The 26,748-nt window shown below is 42.7% G+C and overlaps 1 protein-coding gene across 2 annotated transcripts in view; it reads left to right on the plus strand.

Annotated features, from left to right (window-relative positions):
- The window catches only part of LOC122943747 (beta-1,3-galactosyltransferase 2-like), a 122,428-nt gene that overhangs the window by 82,036 nt on the left and 13,644 nt on the right, over window positions 1–26,748 (plus strand). The window contains exon 1 of one of the 2 annotated variants that reach the window (XM_044301737.1): window positions 26,436–26,534. The exons of the other annotated variant lie outside the window; for it this stretch is intronic. The gene's annotated coding sequence lies outside the window, so the exon portion shown is untranslated. Of the gene's footprint in view, window positions 1–26,435; window positions 26,535–26,748 lie in introns of those variants that run through there. 2 annotated transcript variants of the gene reach the window in all.

Consider the following 26,748-nt stretch of genomic DNA (forward strand, 5'->3'; position numbering starts at 1 on the left):
GAGCCGACCCTGATGGTAGGAGGGCTCATACTCCAGAACCTAATATTCCTACTAGCCCTCAGGGTGGCCTGGACTAGGAGCTGGGTAGACAACCTGTTCCTCCTGGACGCGGAGAAACAGATGTCTAAACTGGCCAAGCTGCAAGGGGATAGAAACATGAACAGACATATGGATATGGCAGGTGAACTACTCTAGTTCAAACCTACATGCCACAGCCTTGCTGACTGGATCCCATGCTCACAAGCTGATGTGCACACCATACATAAATGGACACAGCCTACACACATACACACACACAGGAACCCAGATCCATAGCTGCATTAAACATGAAAAGGAAAACAACATCAACTTAACATCAGCTATAACATCTATGACCACAAGGGTGGCCCCCACTGGCAGATGGTATATAACCAGGAGGATGACTCCAGCAAACCATGGCTGAAGTACCCCTCAGACCTCTGAACACAGCAGAAGCTATATAGGCCCAAGTAGCCACACCCACACACAGACACACCCAGTGTTCACACAAAGAAGGGAGTTAACCCTTGCTACACCAGGCAAGGGAAGACAGCAACTTAAAGGGGAATACACACACAATAAAGCAGACACTCCACCTGTTACCGCGGGCAATGGCATGCGTGGCAACCATGTCCTGGGGATCAGCCAGAAGGCCGAGACACTGCCACCACATGCACACAACACCACACGTTGCCACGGACAACCACAAGTGAAGGAGCGTGCCACTGAACACACCATAGGCTGTGACACCTGCTCACATAATGACCAGGGGAAGAAGGCTCAGATTCCCAGCATGCTTCCAGGTATGGGAATGGCACATGGTGCAGACTCCCTATCTGGTGGTCGTGTGGATACTCATGGGCAGCCTGGCAAATATCAGTAAGTCCAGGGGTGCAGATTCCACATTATCATACCCTGTACTGTGCCACCTAACCTGTACTATGTTCCCTTATGCCCTGCACTCATTCATTCTGGGGTCCACTTTGCAGCTACATATATACCTGCTCACACAGCAGCAAGACGCTACAAAATGATTATTTATGGGGGCCTCTGAAGCGACTTAAAGAGATTCTGCATCTTTTTCTTACTGATAATCTATCCTCAGCATATGATTGGCAAGGGTCCAACACCTGGGACCCCCGTCGATCAGCCTCTTATATCCTGTACTGTGTATAGTACACTGTATGACTGGGAGCACAGTATATGATATGAGGTCACTGTACAGGGTATAATAATGGGGCACCCCTTCTTATACTCTATACTGTGCCCTTAGTCATACACTGTACTATGCCCCTTACCATACTCTGTACTGTACTCCTTATCCTGTGTTATGCACTCTTGTCATAACCTGTACTGTGCTCTTTTAAACCCTATACTCTGCCCTTAGTCAAACACTGTGCTGTCCCCACTTATTATACCCTGTACTTTACACCCTAATCATACTCTCTACTCTGCCCCTAGTCATAAACTGTACTATGCCCACTTATTATACCCTGTACTGTGCACCCTAATAATATTCTATACTCTGCCCTTAGTCAAACACTGTGCTGTGCCCACTTATTATACCCTGTACTGTGCACCCTAATCATACTCTCTACTCTGCCCCTAGTCATACACTGTACTGTGCCCACTTATTATACCCTGTACTGTGCACCTTAATAATATTCTATACTCTGCCCTTAGTCAAACACTGTGCTGTGCCCACTTATTATACCCTGTACTGTGCACCCTAATCATACTCTATACTTTGCCCCTAGTGATACACTGTGCGGTGCCCACTTATTATACCCTGTACTGTGCACCCTCATACTATTCTATACTCTGCCCTTAGTCAAACACTGTGCCCACTTATTATACCCTGTACTGTGCACCCTAATCATACTCTATACTCTGCCCCTAGTGATATTCTATACTCTGCGCTTAGTCAAACACTGTGCTGTGCCCACTTATTATACCCTGTACTGTGCACCCTAATCATACTTTCTACTCAGCCCCTAGTCATACACTGTACTGTGCCCACTTATTATACCCTGTACTGTGCACCTTAATAATATTCTATACTCTGCCCTTAGTCAAACACTGTGCTGTTGTAACGATCGGCAGGGTGGTTCCATCTGCAGCACAGCGACTCCTCCCACTGGGCGGAGCTACCCCATATAAGCCCCGTGGCAGCTATGCACAGTGTTCCACTAATTTGGAGTGTGCACCGTGCATACTGCTACAGAAGCCTCCCCCATAGGCATTGGATCCGGACCCCGGAACCCCTGGGAACCTTATTCCTCACTCCGCTAACCTCCCTGGCAATCCGGGACGCTACTGAGGACTCTACCAAACCGCAAGTATAATGAATTCAGTGGCTGAATATAACCTGGACTATCAGTACCTTCCAACTAAGCAATAATATTCAAGGCACTCTGTTCTCTGTATAACTTATGCAAGTGAGGTGTGTGTTATGGAAAACAAGATTCATGGACTATAACTGTTGCCTACATCAAAATGAATTACTACATCCACCTGTAGGGCGTACGGCATCTCGCCGCTAATAATACATTCAGAGCAGGGAACAGGTGTATGATGTCAGGATCCCTAACTCTCCGCTCAGTTGTTTGAGAGAGCCGCCTGGGAATCCACTACTGAACCTGATCTATAACCTCACTTTCCTTCTGGGTCTTGGGCACTGGTTAATGCAACACGATTCCGCAGTTGAGATCCTCGCAAAACAGCTCGGTGCATTACAGCTGTGCCCACTTATTATACCCTGTACTGTGCACCCTAATCATATTCTATACTCTGCCCCTAGTCATACACCGTACTGTGCCCACTTATTATACCCTGTACTGTGCACCCTAATCATACTCTATACTTTGCCCCTAGTGATACACTGTGCTGTGCCCACTTATTATACCCTGCACTGTGCACCCTAATAATATTCTATACTCTGCCCTTAGTCAAACACTGTGCCCACTTATTATACCCTGTACTGTGCACCCTAATCATATTCTATACTCTGCCCCTAGTCATATACCGTACTGTGCCCACTTATTATACCCTGTACTGTGCACCCTAATCATACTCTCTACTCTTCCCCTAGTCATACACTGTACTGTGCCCACTTATTATACCCTGTACTGTGCACCTTAATAATATTCTATACTCTGCCCTTAGTCAAACGCTGTGCCCACTTATTATACCCTGTACTGTGCACCCTAATCATATTCTATACTCTGCCCCTAGTCATACACCATACTGTGCCCACTTATTATACCTTGTACTGTGCACCGTAATCATACTCTATGCTGTGCCAATAACCCTATACTGTACTGCCCACCTCTTATACCCTTTAATTTGCCTCCTTATCCTACCCTGTGCTGTGACCCTATATTATACCCTGCACTGTGTTCACTTATACCCTGTACTGTGCCTTTAGTCATATACTGTATTGAGACCCTTTATACCCTGTTATCCAGTTATTGTATGGGGGGGGGGGGGGGCATTATCCAGTCACTGTATTGAGGAGTTATTCAGTCACTGTATGCCAATGTTATGCAGTGAGTGTATGGTGTATTATTCAGTCACTGCATGGAGCTGTTATTCAGTCACTGTATGGTGTATTATCCAGTCACTGTATGGAGCTGTTATTCAGTCACTGTATGATGGTGTTATTCAATCACTAGACAACGGCGTTATCCAATCATTGTACGGAGGTGTTATTCTGTCAGTGTATGGTGGTGTTATCCAGTCCTTGTATGGTGGTGTTAGCTAGTCACTGTATGGCAGTGTTATTCAGTCACTGTACGGTGGTGTTATCCAGTCCATGTATGGCGTTGTTATTCAGTAACTGTACAGCGGCATTATCCAGTCACTGTATAGCGGTTTTATCCAGTCACATTGTAATGAAGTTATCCAGTCACACAGTTATCCAGTATGGTGGTGTTTTTCATCCAATCAAGCTATCGAACTGTTATCCAGTATGGCGTCACCACTGATGTTTGGTAGATATTTACTACTGATGTTTGAGATTGATCTTCTCCTTTGTTAACACTGATCACTTTATTATGACACTTGTGCAGAAACCAGCAAATCATGGTGGCGATTGGCAAATGTAAATGTGGGAGGTATTCAACCACAATGCCATACAGCCCTAAATCTTGCAAGGAAGTCTATGGGAAATATGAGGACAAATAGGCATTTTGTAACAGCTTTTTTAACCCTTTAGTGACTGGATAATGCCTCCACAGTTTTTTTTTTTTGTTTTTTTTTCTCTTCAGCTTAAAAAAATGTATGTGCAATTATATGTTGACATTGTTTTAATGGAGTCTTCCATTGTAACTTTTTTTTTAACATTGCTTTTTTCCCATACAGCTCTATTGAAAAAGTGACATTACAAGGCGGAACAAACTTTTCTATAAAAATAAAATAAAAAAAATCAATACAAAAACCTATTAAAAAACACCAGGTACTGTAATGCCCCATTAGGTGATTTGGTCAGTGATTGTAAGCCAAAACCAGGTGCGGCTCTAAACATAGAACAGGAGCAGATCTTTCCCTTATACCTTACAGGTATGTCTGTGGAGGCTCCAATCCAGGTTTTGGCTCACAATTAGAGATAAACGGAAAAAAAATACGGATGACGTCCGTGTGCATTCCATATTTAGTGGAATGGAACAACTGACCCCTAATTGAACAACACTATCCTTGTCTGTAATGCGGACAATAATAGCACATTTTCTATTTTTTTGGGAACGGAAATACAGATCTACGGAAACGTAATGCACACGGAGTAACTTTGTTTTTTGCGGACCCATTGAAATGAATGGTTCTGCATACGGTCCGCCCAAAAAACTGAATGGACATAGAAAGAAAATGCATTCGTGTGCATGAGCCCTTAGAATGTATTGGCTCTGATGAGCCAAAGTTATTACTTTGCGAAGTCTAGCAAGACTTCATGTAATAACTTTGGGAATTAATTATTACTGTAAAAAACCTTGGTACCGAACTCAGGTTCCGTTTCGAGTGGTGCCAATACAGTGGAGCCAATACATTCTAATACTGTACGGAGCAGGATCTCCATATAATATTAGAAGGACTTTTTAGCTCATCTCGACTCACAATCACTGATGGAAATCACTGACCAAAACACTGATGTTTGAATGACACTTAGGGCCCATTCAGACGGCTGTAATGCTTTGCGGATCCGTACATGGCCGCAACCATAATAGAAAATGCCTATCTTGTCCGCGATTGCAGACAAGAATAGGGCATGTTCTATCTTTTCCGCTATCTTTTCCCTGTAGAACAGAACCACGGATGCTGACAGCACACTGTGTGATGTCCACATCTATTGGGGCCCCATTGAAATGAATGGGTCCGCCCACGTTCCACAAAATTTCAGAACAGATGTGGACTCATTCATACGGCCGTCTGAATGAGCCCTTAAGGCCTCTTGCACATGAATGTATTTTCATTCCGTCCGTTACGTTTTTTTTGTGGGCCATATACGGAACCATTCATTTCAATGGGTCCGCAAAAAAAACGGAAGGTACTCCGTGTGCATTCCGTTTCTGTATTTCCATTCCGCCAAAATATAGAACATGTCCTATTATTGTCCGCATTACGGACAAGAATAGTACTGTTCCATGAAGGGACAGCTGTTCCGTTCCACAAAATACGGAATGTACACGGATGTCACCCGTATTTTTTGCGGACCACAAAATATGTGCATCGGGCCTTAGAACATCTTTAAAAAAATTCTGCAAAAATGCTGATCAAGTGAAAACATTTTTTAGACTTTTTGAGCCAAACAAATGGCAAGATCAAAAAACTGCATGTAAAGAAAATCCTTCCTTCCTATTTTCTGTGCATGTGTTGACTACAATACCAATACTCGGATTATTGACAGCTTCCCTTATAGCTCATAATTAAAGGGGTTGTCTCACTTCAGCATATGACATTTATCATGTAGATGCAGTTAATGCAAGGCACTTACTAGTGTATTGTGATTGTCCATATTGCCTCCTTTGTTGACTTAATTCATTTTTCCATCACATTATTCACTGTTCACTTACAGGGTTTACGACCACTGCTGTAGTGCGGATATGAGGTGACAGGGTCAGGAGCCTCTGAGCATTTTCCTATAGTTTGCAAGCATGGCCACTTCTGTTGGATTGCAGGGTGGTCATAAATCTGGGAAACGAGCAGTGTATAATGCAATAGAAAAATAAATTAAACAAGCAAAGGAAACAATATGAATAATAATACATTGGGAAGTGCCTTGTATTAACTTTGTCTACATGACAAATGCAATTTGCTGAAGTGAGACAGTCCGTTTAGGACCTCTTTCACATACTTTTTTTCAACATTTTAACACGTATCATGTGGCATATGGTCCTAAGCTTCTCTGTATTTTAGAGCAAGAGGAAGTCTATAAATGATACTTATGAGTTCAGTGCCCAAGTTTATTCTCAGAGACCTTTGTATTACTGTTCAGGTTCCACTGTTGCCATAGCAAACAACTTTCAACAGACGTAAGATGGAAAGAGCCTTATCTGTTTCTCTGCAGCCCTTTTATTGTACTCATAAAATACCAATTTGAAAGCATAGATATAAATACAAAATATAAGGGGGAGGGGGGATTTAAGGCCTCTTTCACACTACAGTTTTTTGCGTTCCGTATACGGTCCGTTTTTTGCGTTCCGTATACGGTCCGTATACGGAACCATTCATTTCAATGGTTCCGCAAAAAAACGGAATGTGTTCCGTATGCATTCCGTTTCCGTATTTCCGTTTTTCCGTTCCGTTGAAAAGATAGAACATGTCCTATATTTGGCCGAGAATCACAGTCCGTGGCTCCATTCAAGTCAATGGGGCCGCAAAAAAAACGGAACACATACGGAAATGCATCCGTATGTCTTCCGTATCCGTTCCGTTTTTTGCGGAACCATCAATTGAAAATGTTATGCCCAGCCCAATTTTTAATATGAAATTACTGTATACTGTATTTGCCATACGGAAAAACGGAACGGAACAACGGAACGGAAACGGAACCACAACGGAAGCAAAAAACGGAACAACGGATCCGTGAAAAACGGAACGCAAAACACTGAATGCAACATACTGTAGTGTGAAAGAGGCCTAAGACTGACATTTTATTCACTGGTCTTAACCCCTTCTACCCCCGGCCAGTTTTCACCTTCCTGCCCAGGCCATTTTTTGCAAATCTGATATGTGTCACTTTATGTGGTAATACCTTTGGAACACTTTTACTTATTCAAGTCATTCTGAGAGTGTTTTCTCGTGACACATTGTACTTCATGACAGTCATAAATTTGAGTCAATATATTTCACCATTATTTATGAAAAAATCCCAAATTTACAAAAAAATTTTAAAACTTAGCAATTTTCCAAATTTTAATTTCTCTGCTTTTAAAACAGAAAGGGATACCTCATAAAATATTTATTACTTAACATTCCCCATATGTCTACTTTATGTTGGCATTATTTTGTAAATGTCAATTTAGTTTTTAGGATGTTTAGAAATAGAATTTTAGAAGACATTTCCAAAACCCACTTTTTAAGGACCAGTTTAGTTATGCAGTCACTTTGTAGGGCTTACATAATAGAAACCAACTATAAATGATCCGATTTTAGAAACTACACCACTCAAGTTACTCAGAATTGATTTTACCAACCATTAGGTATTCCACAAGGATTAACAGAAAATGGAGCTGAAATTTCTAAATTTAACTTTTTTGGCAGATTTTGCATTTTAATAATTTGTTTTCTTTAACACATCAAGGGTTAACAGCCAAGCAAAACTCAATATTTATTACCCTTATAAGATAAGATGCCTTTATTGTCACTGTACAATACAACGTAATACAATGTACAATACAATGAAATGTTGTTTGGAGCAATCCTAGATGCCATGAACAGGGGAACAAGAACTGACATTTAAACTAAAGCATTACACTAGAAAAAAGTTATTCTGTGGTTTACAGAAACACTCCATATGTGGTTGTATACTGACATAAGGGCACACGGCAGGCCGCAGAAGAAAAGGAGCGCCGTATAGTTTTTGGAAGGCAGATTTTGCTAGACTGGTTTTTAGACACCATGTCCCATTTGAAGCCCCCCTGTTGCACCCCTACAGTAGAAACTCCCCAAAAGTGACCTTATTTTGGAAACTGTGGGATAAGGTAACAGTTTTATTGGTACTATTTTGGGGTACATATGATTTTCTTTGCTCTATATCACGTTTTTTGTGAGGCAAGGTAACCAAAAAATAGCTGTTCACATAACAGGTTAGATTGTGTGCTATTTGTCTACTTTGTTTGCTTGTTTTACATAATACATTTTTCTGAAAAAAAAATATGTTTTTGTGTCTCCATTTTTTGAACGCCATATTTTTTAATTTTCTGCCGATCGTCTTGTGTAGGGGATTGTTTTTTTCCTGGAAGAGTTGACATTTTTATCTGTACCATTTTTGGGTACATATGATTTTTTGATCATTCATTATTACACTTTATGATGCAAGGTGACCAAAAAATTGGTTGTTTTGGGAATTTTTATTTATTTTTACAGCGTTTGCCTGAGGGGGTAGGTCATGTGATATTTTTATAGAGCTGGTCGTTACGGATGTGTCAATACCTAATATGTATACTTTTTATTATTGATTTAAGTTTTACACATTAAAAGCATTTTTGAAACCCCCAAAATTATGTTTTAGTGTCTTCATACTCTGAGAGCCATACCTTTGTCTTAGGTAGGGGCTTATTTTTTTCTGGGGATGAGGTGATGAGGTGATGGTTTGATTGGTACTATTTTGGGGGGCATACACCATTTTGATTGCTTGGTGTTGTACTTTTTGTTCATCTGAGGGATTAGGTCATATGATATTTTTATAGAGAAGGTCGTTATAGATGTGGCAATATCTACTATGTCTACTTTTTTTATTTTACCTTAACACAATAATAGCATTTAAAAAAAAAAAAAAAAAACATATTTTAGTGTCTCCATAGTCCTAAAGTCATTTTGTGTGATTGTCTTATGTAGGGGCTCATATTTTGCAGGATGAGGTGAAGGTTTTATTAGTACCATTTTGGGGGGCATACACCTTTTTGATCACTTGGTGTTGCACTTTTTTGTGATGTAAGGTGATAAAAATAGCTTTTTTGACACAGTTTTTATTTTTTGTTTTACAGTGTTTATTGGACAGGGTGGATCATGGGCTCCTTCACTGACTGCAAGCCCCTTCTATACCACAGTCAGCGGTTAATCCGCCGGCATCAGCTTTTTCAATGATGCCGGTGGATACAGCAGGGGCCAGCTATCAGTGACTAATTGGGTGCGCACCGCTGATCACCATGACATAATAGTACGTCAAAATGTGGCAAGTCACCTGCCACCATGATGTACTATTACGTCATGTGTCGGTAAGGGGTTAATCCCTGTCCCCCTGGTATTAAATTTCCCACAATTATTAAGATGTGCAAGCCTCTTAATAAGGCCTCTTTGTGGTCTGCAAAAAACAGATCTGCAAAAAATACGGATGACATCCATGTGCATTCCTTATCTTGAGGAACAAAACAGCTGGCTCCTAATAGAACAGTACTAGCCTTGTCCGTGATGAAGACAATAATAGGACATGTTCTATTTTTTTTGCGGAACGGAAATACGGAGTACCTTCCGTTTTTTTGCTGAGCCATTGAAATGAATGGTTCCATTTACTGTCTGCAAAAAAAGGAACGGAAACAGAATGAAAATAAGTTTGTGTGCAAGAGGCCTTATTGTGGCACATCTCAGGCTGCCTTTGCTTTAGAATTGAAATCAACACTCAGGGTATGTGCCAGGGAAAGGCCAGAGTCATTTAGAAAATGAGACAATTTTTTAAAAAAAAGTGGACAGCTGGACAAAAATATTAATATCATACAGCAGAATTTAATTTTGGTGAAGGCACGGAAATGTACCACTATGGACATCTAAAATCTCAGCGATGGGATTTGGCAAAAAGTGCAGCAGACGGTGTAAAGAAGTATTCAATTTTACAAAACAGTAACATTTTGGTGAACGCATGAAAATGTGCCATAACGGGACACCTGACCAAAAATCTGATGGAATTTGGCAAAAACTGTGGGTGATGACACAGAAGTAAATTTTGCAGAATATAATTTTGGTGGAGGTGTGGAACTGCGTTACCATTCCTACAACTAAGTGGTACAGCAGCAAATGCACTGACATCAACTTGGCCAGGTGGGAGTTCAGCTTGCACACAAGCTAATTGCTGGTCGAGAATAGTTTTCTAATGGCCACATATTCCGTTATGGATGTCTCACAATTGAGTGGAGGACAAGAAGGAGGAGAAGTCTGAACAGGAGAAGAAGCTGATGATGATGATGACAAGGACACTGTACTGCTTGACCACACAGGCTGGCTGCTACGAAGAAGACCTGAAGAAACATTATTCTAATTTGGAATGCTGACCAGGTCTATTTTCAAACAGAATCCAGTGATGCAGACTCAAATATTGCAATAGAGCCTTTGTACTTATGGTTGTGGTTGAACGCCCATGGCTTATTTTAATCCTGCAGATCTTGCATAAAGCTGTGGTTTTGTGTGCTGGCCTTGTGGAGAAAAATTGCTATACAGGAGTTGCTCACACAGAGCTAGAGGCAGCCGAACTTGGCCTACGTCTAACATGGTTTCCGTCTGTACCCATTGTATCAACAGCATCATCAGTTCCTGAGCTGAAAGCAATAGAGCAGATCTAGTTTTTGGGGAGGTTTTAGCTATACATTGACCCTGGGTTCACACCTGAGCGTTTTACAGCGCGTTCAAACGCGCTGTAAAACGCTTAAGACATGAAAACCAATGCTTCCCTATGGGAAGGGTTCACACCTGGGCGTTTTACAGCGCGTACGAACACGCTGTAAAACGCCCGACGCTCAAACAAGTACTTGAGCTTCTTTGGGGCGTTTTGACGCGCGTTTGTGGCCATAGGACACTGCAGTCAATGACACAAACGCGCGTCAAACGCGCGTTTACTATTACAAAAAACGCGCATAAAAACGCGCGACAAAAACGTGCGTAAAACGCGCGTTTGCGCAACGCTCAGGTGTGAACCCAGGGTGATTCTACTCTTTGTTGCTGCTGCAGCCACCACCCTCCTCCTCGGATGTCACCTCCTCCTGACCCTCATCCAACTCTCATGTCCTGTTCAACACAAAATCATCATCATAGTCCTCATCATCCCTGACACTTTTATTAGACTGGGATATATCATCATGGGCTCCTTGGCCCCATTCCCTGTATTTGCCCTGAGTTCCCATTTTGGTACCACTATCCCTACCACCAACACCATGATTATAAGTGCCACTACTACTGGCTGGATAGCTGGTGCTACCACTACCCACATTTTGAATCTCGGATGACGAGGGGCTGAGTTGTCATAGCAAGCACAGCCGCTATGCAATGTACGGTGATGTGATGGTAAGCAGCGAAAAGACAGTGATGCTACCAGCTGATCAGCAAGGGTCCTGGCTGTCGGACCCCAACGGTCAGGTAGTGATGACCTATAAATGTCGGAAAACCCTTTTAATCCACCCCACCTATCACACTAAAGTATTTGCTTGTGAATCTAATCAATTTTTGGCAGACTCTGCCACACACACTCCTTCCAGGTCAGCAGCTGAGCACACTATGACGCTTCTGTTGCTTCAGATAGGCATTACCCTGCCTACTGCCCCCTGATTTGTCTGAGCCACTCCTCCCCTACTTCCTCCCAGTATTATGTCATCCTCTATCTTCTTCTTCCCTCATGGTTTTTCCCTGGCAAAACTAATAATAAAATGCTGTTTTTACGCAACTCATCTGAAGTGAACCACAAACGATTCAGATTTGTTTTGCAGACACATTTTTATGACGTTCAGAACTAATCTTATTTGTTTAGAATCGATTCCCTCAACCTTAGCCTTCATGAATAAACTTGGACATTGGACTTATAAAAATAAATTATACACTTACTTCTTCTTCCTTGGAACAAATATAGTGCAGTGCAGGACCATATGCCAGATAATGCTGAATTTTTATTTGGAAACGTGACCTACTTCTGTCAGTCCTTGCTCTGTTCCCTTTGGACTAATAGAGACTGTCCTTAATTTCTATTTCTCTGTGAATTTTAAATTTCACATTTAAAAACACCATTTGTTTTAAGCTTTTTTTTATGGTGTTTTAGGGCTTTGTTACTTTTTACATTTTGGCATACTATACAATAATTTTTTTCTGGCTTTGTGCATTTATTTTCTCTATCATACAGATAGACTTCACTTGGAAGGCTAATATGGCATTTTGAATTGCACTTAATTGTATTGTCCTCTGTCTGCTGTTGCTATGGGACTATATATCGTGTATATATATACAGTCGTGGCCAAAAGTTTTGAGAATGACACAAATATTCATTTTCACAAAGTTTGCTGCTAAACTGCTTTTAGATGTTTGTTTCAGTTGTTTCTGTGATGTAGTGAAATATAATTACACGCACTTCATACGTTTCAAAGGCTTTTATCAACAATTACATGACATTTATGCAAAGAGTCAGTATTTGCAGTGTTGGCCCTTCTTTTTCAGGACCTCTGCAACTGGGCATGCTCTCAATAAACTTCTGGGCCAATTCCTGACTGATAGCAACCCATTCTTTCATAATCACTTCTTGGAGTTTGTCAGAATTAGTGGGTTTTTGTTTGTCCACCCACCTCTTGAGGATTGACCACAAGTTCTCAATGGGATTAAGATCTGGGGAGTTTCCAGGCTATGGACCCAAAATGTCAACGTTTTGGTCCCCGAGCCACTTAGTTATCCCTTTTGCCTTATGGCACGGTGCTCCATTGAAAATGCATTGTTCTTCACCAAACTGTTGTTGGATTGTTGGAAGAAGTTGCTGTTGGAGGGTGTTTTGGTACCATTCTTTATTCATGGCTATGTTTTTGGGCACAATTGTGAGTGAGCCCACTCCCTTGGATGAGAAGCAACCCCACACATGAATGGTCTCAGGATGCTTTACTGTTGGCATGACACAGGACTGATGGTAGCGCTCACCTTTTCTTCTCCGGAAAGAGGCTTCATCGGAGAATATGACTTTGCCCCAGTCCTCAGCAGTCCATTCACCATCTTTTCTGCAGAAGATCAATCTGTCCCTGATGTGTTTTTTTTTTTAGAGAAGTGGCTTCTTTGCGGCCCTTCTTGACACCAGGCCATCTTCCAAAAGTCTTCGCCTCACTGTGCGTGCAGATGCGCTCACATCTGCCTGCTGCCATTCCTGAGCAAGCTCTGCACTGGTGGCACTCTGATCCCGCAGCTGAATCCTCTTTAGGAGACGATCCTGGCGCTTGCTGGACTTTCTTGGACGCCCTGAAGAATTCTTAACAAGAATTGAACCTTTTTTCCTTTTCGGTTCTTGATGATCCTATAAATTGTTGATTGAGGTGCAATCTTAGTAGCCACAATATCCTTGCCTGTGAAGCCATTTTTATGCAACGCAATGTTGGCTGCACGCGTTTCTTTGCAGGTCAGCATGGTTAACAATGGAAGAACAATGATTTCAAGCATCACCCTCCTTTTAACAGGTCAAGTCTGACATTTAAACCCAATTAGCCTGACATAATTATCTCCAGCCTTGTGCTTGTCAACATTCTCACCTGAGTTAACAAGACGATTACTGAAATGATCTCAGCAGGTCCTTTAATAACAGCAATGAAATGCAGTGGAAAGGTTTTTTGGGATTAAGTTAATTTTCATGGCAAAGAAGGACTATGCAATTCATCTGATTACTCTTCATAACATTCTGGAGTATATGCAAATTGCTATTATAAAAACTTAAGCAGCAACTTTTCCAATTTCCAATATTTATGTAATTCTCAAAACTTTTGGCCACAACTGTATGTTTGTATATATATATATATATATATATATATATATATATGATGAATTGATTCATAATGAACTGAGTTTGTTATGAATTTCACATAAATTTATCAGCCAAACGAACCTGAAGCTTTTCAGCTTTACTTCAGACAAATCCAGCTAAACGGCATGCAGCCCCAGTTTACTGCACAAGTTGATGGTCAAAACCAAGCGGAAGGAAATAGATGAATGCTCACATGACCCTGGGAGGAAGTGGGGGGAGCTTGCCCTGATTCGGTCTCAAGCTGACAGCCAATCTGGATCAGCTAATCAGGTTGGCAGCAGGCTGGGAGATGCCTGTGAAGAACAAGCAGAATACCAATCTGTGTTGAGCTATTAATGAGGGACAGTGTGGGGAAAGAACAGAAATATTGAGGGTCTATGATTAGGTAAAGCAGTTTGAAGGAGTGAGGGGCTGGGGCATAGTTCTTAATATAGCTGCTGCAGAACCTCATTCTTGATAGAATGTAGTTACCTTACGGTATAAACTTACACTGGCGCTGGTAGGTAGAAATATAACATATTGAGTACAGTGGCTAGATAAATGTTCCGCTATAATAGAGAATAAGTATCAATTGACGATGCGATTAAATAATCACTGCGGTGGTAATTTCCTTTTCTTTAGATGTGAGCTGGAAAAATGATCTAGGTCCTTTGGATGCTTACACAGTTCCCGTTCCTGTGTGCAGGGAAGTGTGGAGAAAACAAATCTTCACTGCTCACCTACCAGCATTCACACTGTTCCGGCCGGTAGCTGTGTAGTGCGAGGGAGCAGACTGCAGATTCGGCGTCCAGGATCTTCTGTGCGTGTGACATCACCGCGAAATACTACTGGCGCTCCCAGAGATCAAAGTTCATCCGATGCATTTCTGAGCCATCTGGCTCCTTCATCAGGGATGGTCTAACCTCATTCTTGCTGTTCTGTGCTAAAAAAAAAAACAGCCACCTGCAAGACAAAACTATTCTTTTTTCTCATGTGAACATAGACAGTTTTTTTTTCCCAAAACCTCAAGTTTCAACATATTATTATTGCTAGCACAACACTCCAATAGCATTCTGCTGCTGATGGCACATTTTTTTCAGTGCGTTATATCTGTCCTGTGTTATTAAACGCATTGCATTAAAACAAAAGCATTTTACAGCAATAACTTAATTTTTATACCAGTGAAATTAAATGAAAATGACACTGTAGACACAAATATTACCACCTTTACTGTATTGTTATATTGTTGGTGTGGGGGAAAGAATACGTTTGTTTTACAATATAGAAAGGTCTGTTTAGAAACTGCATTTCCAATAACACAGTAGTCAAGAGACAGAAAACATCTTAAACATTAAATAGAAGTTCAAGCAAGCATCTCTTCTAGTGTAACAGAGACAGTGTAGGGAAACAATAGAAATAAATAATTGAGGGGCTTTGGTCAGGGAAAGCAGTTTGAGGGAGTGAGAGATTGAAGGGCTGGACGGTGTTTAATAATGTAGCTGCTACAGAACTTCATTCTTGCTGTTCTGTGCTACGCAACCAGCCGCCTGCAAGAAAAAAATATTCTTTATACTCATTCGAACAGAGAGACAATTGTTTTATCAAAACCTCAAGTTTCCACATATTATAGCACCCCAATAGCATTCTGCTGCTGAGCAATTGCTAATTTCTTTTCAGTAAATTATATCTGTTTAGTATTATTAAACGCTTTGCATTATAGCAAAGTCAGTTTTATGGCAATAATGCCATTTTTAGACCAGTGAAATTAAATGTAAAATATACTATAGACTTAAATATCACAGCCTTTTCTGCATCGATATATAACTGTTGTGCAGGGAATGGTGTAATAATCTCATAACAGGGTTACAACATTGACACTCTGGACCGCAGAGTGAAGGCAAAAGGGCCAACAAGTACTAAGCATCTCTGGGAACTCCTTCAAGACTGTTGGAAGACCATTTCAGGTGACGACCTCTTGAAGCTCATCAAGAGAATGCCAAGAGTGTGCAAAGCAGTAATCAAAGCAAAAGGTGACTACTTTGAAGAACCTAGAATATGACATATTTTCAGTTTCACACTTTTTTGTTATGTATATAATTCCACATGTGTTAATTCATAGTTTTGATGCCTTCAGTGTGAATCTACAATTTTCATAGTTATGAAAATAAAGAAAACTCTTTGGATGAGAAGGTGTGTCCAAACTTTTGGTCTTTACTGTACATGTGTGTGTATATATATATATATATATATATACACACACATAGGGTACACAATGGAATACACATTGAAATACATGAAAGAACCAACTGGTCCTACTGTAGCCAGGATTTCAATTATATGTCAGCGTGATGTACACTGGAACCAGAACAAGGTTGCTGTGGTGATAGAGCAAAAATAATAACAGAGGATGGCAACTGTGCCTGTTAAATCCCCAGGGGTGGGTGTTGTACTGGCCCTGTAAGACCTAGCCATCCATATACACTACTTAAAAAAAGTTAGGGATATTTGGCTTCAGGGCAAAGTCTATGGAAAATGTAAAAAGTTTTACTACAATAATATTATATCATGAAAGTACAGCATTTATGTAGAAGCATGCAATAGTGGTTTTGTTATCTAAAACAAGTTACTGAAACAAAGGCCAACAACAGTGGTGGGTATACCCCCACAAAAAATGTAAATTTCTCAATAACTTGTCATGTGGCCCTTAGCATCAATTACAGCTGGACAATGATTTCTCATTTTGTTCACAAGTCGACTTATTGTCTGCTGAGGTATGGCATCCCGCTCTTCTGGAATAGCGGCCCTCAGGTCATTCAGGTTCTGGGGTACAGAGTTGCAAGCCTCTACATGGCAACTCAGCTGATCCCATAGGTTTTCGATGGGATTCAGGTCCGGAGAAAGTGCAGGCCACAACATTTTAGGTACCCCAGGCTCCAGCAGCGGTTCCTTAATGATGTGACCTCTATGTGCTGGCTCATTGTCATCCATGAAGATGAATTTAGGCCTGTGTTGTTCATGCAGAGGCACAATGACTGGATTAATGATATTATTCAAGTAATGTGGGCTTGTCACTGTACCATTCACAAAGTGTAGGGCAGTTCTGTATTGACTAGACACACCTGCCCACAGTAGTAATGCCCTCAATGTGGCCTGTCACAGTAGTTATTTCCACATTGTGCCTCATGAATTAATAAAGTAAAAACAAAAACTAAAAAACAATGAATACTCACCTGCACTCCCGAGCAGGCACAAAGCGGTCACACATTCCACCTGCTGGGCTGAGTAGGGGGAGTGCACAGGATTATTCCTGGACCTGCACACTCTTCCTACACAGCCCAGCATTGCGATGTGTGGCTGCTGGAGAGTGCCAGCAGCTGAGCTGAATGGTGACGGACTGCTCCCTGCTTCACCGTCCAATTAAGCACCCGGGGGTCCCCTGACAACCTTCTGCATCCAAGGCACATGCCCTGCTTGCTCCCCCCCAGTAGCGTGGCATGGGGGACCAGGGGGCTGTTGCCCCGGGCACCAGACTGAATGAGTTTCGCTCTGCTCTGCTGCGCACTGCACAGCGCCGCAGAGTGAGGGCAGTATTAACATAAGGAGCACACGCTGTGTACGAAGTACAAAGTACGAAGCTCCGCTCACCTTCTGGGTGGGAAAGACACTGCAGAGCCGGAGCAAGAAGAAAAAGATGACTGCAGCAGTGTGCCACTTCAGGACTCCACAGGCAGCCTGAATGAGTGTCGAGCGACACTGATAGTGAGTCAGTCAGTGTCACAGTAAGTGTGTCAGCTCCCTGAGTGTAAGGTGTGGGGTGACCAGGCGGGCTAGCAGTATATGAAATGGTAATACTGGTAGGCCTGGTATATGGACAGCAGAGATGGCATCCTCTGGGTAGTACAGTCTCTGTTCAGCCTTCACCAGCACCCTGACTGCCAACTGCTTAGCCTGGCTTTCATGGCACTTCACTGCCTGCTGCTTGGCTATCAGCAGTGACAGTCAGTGTCCCAGTGTGACTGAGTCACTCCCTGAGTGTTAGGTGTGGGACTCACCCCACATCTAACACTCAGGGAGTGACTCAGTCACACAGTGACACTGACGGTCACTCACCACTGATGTGGTGTTACATAGGACTGCAGGTGACATCTACTGCATTATTTTTAAAAAGGGGCGTGTCTATAGGTTGGGGGGCACAATACTTGGCTTGCCCCAGGTGCTGGTAACCCACGCTACGCCACTGCTCCCCCCTTACCCCTTTTCTACGGCCCTGATGTCATGGACATTTTCATATGGAAATGTATTGTGGCTTTATTATAGACACCTCTAAATGGCTGCTGTGTTTAATAGATGACTGCTATTTCGTGACAGGCATTCCACGTTGCATTTCCATAAAAAGGTGTCACATACTGTACCTGTGGACACTAACAGTATAAAACCAGTAGTACCACTAATAGCCACCATAATATGCCAGCAATAAAGCAGTAACTGACCAATAATTGTGCCTGTCACCTAGTAGCCTCTCACACATTGTCCATGATAAAGCTCATGCCACAATGTATTATGCTTCCAGTTACAGCCCACTTAAAGGGGTTTTCTGGGATTTTAATATTGATAACTTATCTTCAGGTCCGACACCTCTGCCGATGAGCTGTTTGAAGAGAAGGCTGCGCTCCATGTGAGCACTTCTGCAGCACGCCAGACCTGCAGGGTATAGCGACAGTGAGATCACAGTATGGGCAATTGAGGGTTACTCACTTTTTTGGAGGACCCTGGGGAGGCATGCAGCAGTGAAGGAGAGGTAGACACAAGTTCCTCTGGGGCACACTCTGTAGATAGGGACCAGGCCTGATGGTGTGTGAGGTGCCCTGGATGTTATAGGTGTTTTGAGTGCCTGAGGCAAGGTCCCTTTAAGGATCGTGACACCAGTGCCTGTAACGGTGGCACACCAGTTTGTAGGAGTAGTAATTGAGGTACACAGATTGTATGGTGGACCAAACGTTGCTTTACTTGGAAAACAGTCCAACTTTGTACAGACAATTACAGTTGTCAATGATGATGCAGTCCCTTGAACAATACTTCACAAGCAGGTTTCCTTTCAATAATGGCAGGTATTAATCATGCAAGATACTTGGAGGGCAAACAGTTAATGCTTTGCAGTACAATGCTGCTCTATCCCCTCAGCTATTCTAGCTGGCTGGATCCCAAGGCCCGGATGCCTAATTGCTGGCTTTAATCCTTGGTATATAAATCCTTCCTCCAGTATAGACCCTTGCTCTTCACTTTATAGTACTTCTGCCCATCAGGTTACTTCTCTGTACTTGGTTGTATTATCCTCGCTTGGTAGGGAAACTGCAGGTTGCTCCCAGGAGGTCCATCCCTACTACTGGGGTAATCTTCTGAGCTAACTGAGGCTCACTTGATCTATAGGCAGGCTAGGGTTCTCCTGGTTGTAGCTAGCAGCCAGGGCTATCAAGCTGCATGTCAGGAGGAGGCCCTCAGCATATCTCTGGCTGGTGCCTTCTCACTTCTGTCTCCACAGACTCCTGACTATGAACTAACTCCTCCCTGTCTGGGCCTGAACATTTATACTAGGGGCTCCCTATCTCCCTCTAGTGTCTAGGATGCCTAACTACACCCTAATAGGCCTGCCATGCATAATACAGGGGAAACATTGCATGTAAAAACACATAGAAAATGCATTAAAGTGCACAGTCAAATGTAACATCACTGTCCCTTGTGAGCAGAAGTAACACGCAAACCATTTGACCCTTGTGTAGTGCCCACGCCTACCTAGTGGGACACTACACTTCCTTCTCTTCATTGTTTATCTGCTCGGTGACAACAGCGCAGCGGTGGGCAGGTGTACTTACAAGCTATCCCATTCACTTCTATGGAACAGCTCGTTCCTATACACTTGAATGGGAATGTGCCGTCTCATAGAAGTGAATAGGAGAGCTTGTAATTACACCTGCTCACCGCTGAAATGTCAACGACAAGCAGGCAAACAATGAAGAGAAGGACGCGCTTGCACACAGCGCTGCCTTCTCTTCAACCAGCTGATTGACAGGGGTGCTGGGTGTCAGACCCCCGCTGATCTGATATTGATCAGTGGAGGTACTGACCGTATGAACACACTGATGCCACGCACTTTGCTTGGTCTTCGGGATTATTACAGTTACCGCAGCTGTAATAATAAAATAATATTAAAAATAGTAATAATAAAAGAGTAGTCAAAGTGATCTGCAGATCACAATTTAACCCGACACCCGTGAGAATACAGATAAGAACTTATCGCCGCAACATATATACGCCTGTGGTGGTAAACAAAAGGTTAAATGGTTTGTCTTACTTTAGCAAATGGTATTTATCATGTAGAGAAAGTTAATACAAGGCACTTACTAATGTGTCCATACTGCTGCCTTTCCTGTATTACTGATGTATTATTCTTCCAGTAACAGCCCACTTAGTAGCCCCCCCCCCCCACACACACACACACACACACACACACAGTGGCCATGATTTATCATACCTTTTCTCCAGAATTCTGGCTTCAAAAAGTCATAAAATAGAGCTTTTGCAACTTTTTGCACTCACTAGCACAACAATTTGCGTCTTTTTGCCGTTTTACACCACTCACTCCAGTTTTGAAATATTGGCGGAAAAGTGAGTGGGTTAACTATGTGTTTCACTCCAGATTTATCATTGAAACTTTTTTTTAAAGTTGCAAAAAAAAAGTCGCAATCTCAGTTCAGGAGGAGGGTGGAGTAGGAAAACGGTAGTAGCTTTTCTTGACAAAAGTGTTAGGTTTAAGGATAAGACAAATTTATCAAACATGAGACATTTGATAAATGTGGCATAAAGTACTCCAGCAAAACTGACTTCAAATATTCCCCTTATGATAAATTCCCCTCTGTAATAGAGTTCATGCCACATTGTGTGATCCTTCCAGTTACGGCCCGCTTATTAGCTTCCCCACACACACACACACACACTGTATCTTGGTTACAGCTATAGCCCACTAAGGAGGTCATTTATCAGACTGGCATAAAGTAGAACTGGCTTAGTTGCCCATAGCAGCCATTTCATTTTGGGCAGCTTCTTTGGAAAATGAAAAGAGAAATCTGATTGGATGCTATGGTCAACTAAGCCAGTTCTACTTTACACCAGTCTGATAAATGACCCCCTTAGTTTTCTTAATAAAGCTCATGCCACACTGTATTAAACTTCCAATTAGAGCCCACTTTGCATCCTTGATCAGTGTAACCAGGTCTCCCCTTCTTCCTTACTGTTTCGTTCTCTCTTTCCTCCTCTTTCTTCTGATCCAGCTGCAGCCTGTCTCCACTTCAATCCCCAGGAGTCTTTTCCTCCGCGCTTCTCTCTAGCCCCGCCTTCCTTCTAGTTTATAGCTCCTCCCACCCAGGTAGTTATATAGACCTCCCCTATCACTGTCCCTGTTGCTGCTTTGACACATCCATGGATATACACTGCCTTGAAAAAATATCTTTACCCCTTGAACTTTTCCACATTTGTTCATATTACACCCACACATTTAAATGCATTTTGTGTGACAGAAATAGACCAACAAAACGTAGCACATGATAGTGGCAGTGGCATGGTGGAATACGATGGGTGTCAGGCTGCAGCAGTGGCATGATGGTGGCTATGGCATGACGGAGGCAAGCAGGCAGGCAGACAGCAGCAGTGGCAAAATGAGACACTGCCAGCAAGGCCAGATCTATTCATCGGCCTCAGCCGGAGGAGTGTGAAAACCCTTTCCAGGTTTGGTTCATGTTTTGGACACTGGCGGAGGACAATTTGGTCTGTTTGGGTGTCACCACGCCTCCCAGGGTGCTGAAAACTCCAAGATGACCTCTCCGAGATGACACTGGGGATTGGGAAAGAAAGAAGAAAAAGAGCGTAGTGTGCCAGTTCAGGCCATTGTTCCAGTCTGCCTGCTCAGAAATCCATGGGGTTAGGGAACAGGGTATGTGCCAGAGATTTTAGGTAGGCTTGAAGCTGGGCTGAGACGGGAGCTGTCGGCTTGCTGACTGCCCTCAGCCTGATGTGGCACATAGAAAAACTGCTCCAGCCCGGAGACTGAAATGGCTGCTGCTCCTGCTGCTTCTGCTACTCGTGGCTGTGAGAGCAGAGTGATTGGGCCTCCCTTTCAGACATGCTGGCAGAAGTTGTCTGTTTTCCATAAGCTGTAGCGAGCTGCGTACACAGTGTTTCCTTGTAATAACATAATTTGTCCTATATTTCTACAAGACACATGTTTTCCCCCATTTTGCCTTGATAGGGAGAGTATAAAAGTATAGCCATCCAGTAATCATCAGACTGCTTGATGTCAATGGTATGCCTGTCGCTGCATAAACAAGCGAGCATACAAGTTGCCATTCTGGCCAGTGTGCCTAAGGAGCCAGTTCTTTCCCGATCCTCCAGGCTGTCTGGTGTACTTATTAAGTTATGCACCATGGTTGATGATGTACACCATGTAGAGAGCATGTATTATTTTGCCCAGATTCAGGGGAGCCAGAATGTTGTGCCCATTGTCACTGACCATCTTGCCCAGTTGGAGTTGATGTACTTCAGCAATCGATCAAATCCAACACGGCGTGGCAACGCTTGACTTGACATATGTGATAGGAAGGAGGGGTAGTGCATGCGACCCTGTGCCCTGCTGCTGGGGATGTGTCACGGCCTATGGTGTGTTTTGTGACACTTTCCTTCACTTGGTTGCCCGTGGCAACGTGTGGTGTTGTGTGCATGTGGTGGCAGTGTCTCAGTCCTATGGTTGCCATGCATGCCGTTGCCCGCGGCCACAAGTAAAGTGTGTGTTTATGTGTGTACTTCCCCTTTAAGTGGCCGTCATCCCTTGCCTTGTGTTGGAAGTGAAGGAAAGTGTCACAAAACACACTATAGGCCGTGACAGGATGGGCCAGCGTCCATGGAGGAGGAGGTGGCTAAGTGCCTGGTATGGAAGCTAGGTCCATACAATCGTGTTGTGTCAAAAAGACCTGGCCTTGTTGCCGGGGTGTTGCTTCGCCGCTGCTGGAAAAAACTGTGGGCCATGAAAGATACAGTATGTACTGTCCCTGCCTGTAAGAGCTGCTCCAGGTGTTCCCAGTGGTGTGAACCATGCCGCATGGTTAGAATAGCAGGGAGCGGCCCACATTGTTCTCCATGTGAGAGTACAAGGTAGTGGGTGAAATAATATCAGCTAGATAACTTCCAGCAAGGCTAAGCACATAAAATTAGCTCCCTTAAGGCAGCAGAGTCGACTAAATGGTACAGCAACTTGGCTAGGTGCCACTACTACCACCAACATGGCTATGCTTGGGGTCTGCAGCCTCCTCCTCCATCGCCTCCTCAGGTCAGTACAAATGCTGACTGTTCTCACATAAGTCGTCAAGAGGGAGACTCTCTTGACTATCTGCCGTAAGGTTTTGTTAGGTTTTCTTGACACTTCTTAAGAAAAAGAAAGATGCCTCACTAAATGGGGGCAGTGAAGACTGAGGGGACTCCATGGAATGCATTCTCTGGGGCTGCAAGGAGGAGGAGCAGGAGGAACGCTATGACCCCTGGCCCCATGGCACAGCGTCAGACTCCAAAGTTACCTCCACGTCATCCTGCTGCGACTGAAAGGAGAACTGAGCCATCCAATTCACAATCTCATCCTCTTTCTCCTCAACGATAATGTTGCACTGTTCTGAAGCCAACAGGGGCAACTACGGCCTATTACTACTATTACTACTACTACTAGTACTACCACTACCACTACTACTATTACTACTACTACTTCTAGCTGGATAGCTGGTGCTGTTAATACACACATTCTGGCTCTAGGCAGTTTGTTTGCAACCTTTCTGTAGAGCTGACATTTTTGGGCCTCAAAGATAATATTGTGCTGGTTTTTGAAAACGTGTGGAGACAGAAATAAACGTAAATGTATCTTTATGGTTTTTCAAACTAAGAAAAATAAATTAAATAGGTGAGATCACCTGACAGAGTTCTCATTAGTATTCTATATGCCATGCTAGATTGATGCTAAAACACATGTTGCACAGTTTACGATTATTTCACCACCACCCTCCAATTTTTTTTTCCATTTCTGTAAAAATGGGGAAAAAACATTAAAGGGAACCTGTCACCTACTAAATGCATGTAAACCCACCACCAGTACCTCAGGGTAGCTCGCAGTGTGATACTAATCATACTTTTCATCCTGCAGTCCGATGCTGCATAAGGTCAGAAAACAATCTTTTATCATCCCATGCCCTGACATAGGATCGCGCAGTAAAACAGAGGGCACTGCGCATGTGCGAGACTTCGGAATTGCGGGCTGTCACTCAAAGGCAAGAGGGGGCGTGGTTACCTTGACTTGAAGCAAGGAGTCCGCTGCCCCCTTGACTTCAAGCTGACATGCAAATTAGCGCGGAAAGAGGATAAAAGATCGTTTTTTGACCTTATGTAGCATCGGACTGCAGGATAAAAAGTATGATTAGTATCACACTGTGGGCTACCCTGAGGTACTGCTGGCGGGTTTACATGCATTTAGGAGGTGGTAGGTTCCCTTAAAAGAATGTCCTTGCAGGTAGCTGCTTTTGTGGTTTGCAGTAGCTGCACTTTTGCCAGGAGGCACTGCCAGCCTCAGCTCCTACTTCTCACTCCATGGCTGACACCTTCCCTGCCTCCCTATTCTGCACACACACTTCTTCTTCTTTGTAATTCACTAGCAGTAGAATACAAGCTTGATTGATTTCTGACTCTCCCGTACTCCCTAAGATGTTTTTTCTGGTAGACACTGTAAGACCCAACCACTCTCATTTACAGCCCAGCACAGAATGATGTTCTTCTTGCTCTGCTAGGGCACCTCCCTGCCTGCTGCAGCACTGATTGGCTCATCCAGGCTGTCTGTCTGCCTGGGAGCCAATCAGGGCAAGCCCTCCCCCCATCTTGATCTCAGGGTAGTGTGAGCCTTCTTTGAGGATTCGTCTGAAACAAACTTCAAAAGATTCCGGTTCATCTGCCATCTGAAAAGTAGAAAACTTCAGACCGAACCAAGTTCATTACAAACTGGTTCGCTTATCCTTAGTTCAAGGGGTATGAATACTGTAACATCACAGGAAATAAGATAAGAGCTGCATGGACATGGTCACAGCCCACAACAGTAGATAGGCACAGTAAAGGGAAAATATATTACAATATTACAGCTACCTTTATAAATTATTTACTTTAAAGCATGTGGATGCAAACTGGAAAACCCCTTTTAACCCTTTAAGCCCTGGGGTTTTTGTTGTTGTTTTTTTGCGTTTTAGTTTGCATTCCCTGCCTTCCCAGAGCCATAACTTTTTTATTTGTCTGTTTCACATAGTCGTATGGAATTTTTGTGGGACCAGTTGTACTTTCCAACACCACCATTTAATATTGCATATGATGTAGTGGGAAGCGGGAACAAAATTCCAAATGGGGTGAAATTGCTAATAAAAAGCAATTCCACCACAGTTTTATGGGATTTTTATTTACGACGTTCAATGTGCGAAAAAACTGACCAGTTACTTTTATTCTACAGGTCAGTACAAATCCGGCAATACCTTATATGTATAGTTTTTTTTTGCATTTTGATAGTGATAAATTAAAAGTGGGGAAAAAAATCTGTTTTATTTTTTTATATAAAAAAGACTGGGCACACCTGAAGGAATTTGGACACTAAATTTAATAAATAATTTCTGAAATTGCAGAATAATAGATATGTGACTAAAAAGGTATTGCGTTGAATCACTACCAATAAAACAATCCAAATCTCATATAAGTACCACCAAGGGTATACAGTACGTAGAATATAAATTACTATCAATCAATACCAATAAACCACTATAAATATAACATAGGTGTACCACCAGGGTACAAAATATGCAGGGTAAATAAATTGATAGACCTCCTGTAAATAAATAGAATTAAAACATCACATAAAATATAATAAATATAGCAGCATCAGTTAAAGCAGCATTAATGTTGCACTGCAGTGTTGGGCAGCAGCATGTAACAAAGTATAACAGATGTCTCCACTTTTGTTGATCGTAAATGAATGTATCAATATAGAAACTTAGTTACAACAATGGAGTGATGTTGAAACAATAAAATTAGTTACTAAGTATTTCTCTGGAATATGTCCATTCCCATATTCATATGTAGAGTTCACCACACTCTCTGGTATTGTAAGTGTGGGGTATACCGCCTATACGGTGTGTCAGTATCGATACAGCAGATATATCTGAAGAAGCAGTAAGAAGACTGGATGCAGCGGCGTCCCGCTGTATTTGAACCTAGCGGCGTCCCGCTAGAAGTGAATGTTAATATGTGTGATCACACTCCAATTGAAACGGTCTTACCGGTTTCAGAAGTATTGTACCGTCCTATGGACTCTGAAGTCGTTTGCCGCCCTGTGGGCCCTGATCGGATACTTTCCCTCTTTCCTTTCCCAGGATCCACGTTAGCCGCGTCAGTGAACTGTTCCACACATGCCGCTCATTCCAATCCAGGCCTCAGATAACCGTCACTTTCTCCCGCGGACCAAACTGTAAGTGGTTCAGCAGATGTGCTTCATTAACTATTTTTGGTGCTCTTGCGTTCAGGTGGGGGGGTCTGACCAGACGCGTTTCGGGGTTATAATGTCCCCTTCCTAAGTGGTAAACGGTTTATTTCATTTCACTATCCTGTATCGATAAACAAATCCTTTTACATCATAACTGCTGCTCCATCATAATGGCCTTCTGCAGAATCATAATTTCGCA

The sequence above is a fragment of the Bufo gargarizans genome, chromosome 7, assembly GCF_014858855.1.
Source record: "Bufo gargarizans isolate SCDJY-AF-19 chromosome 7, ASM1485885v1, whole genome shotgun sequence".
Taxonomy (NCBI): domain Eukaryota; kingdom Metazoa; phylum Chordata; class Amphibia; order Anura; family Bufonidae; genus Bufo; species Bufo gargarizans.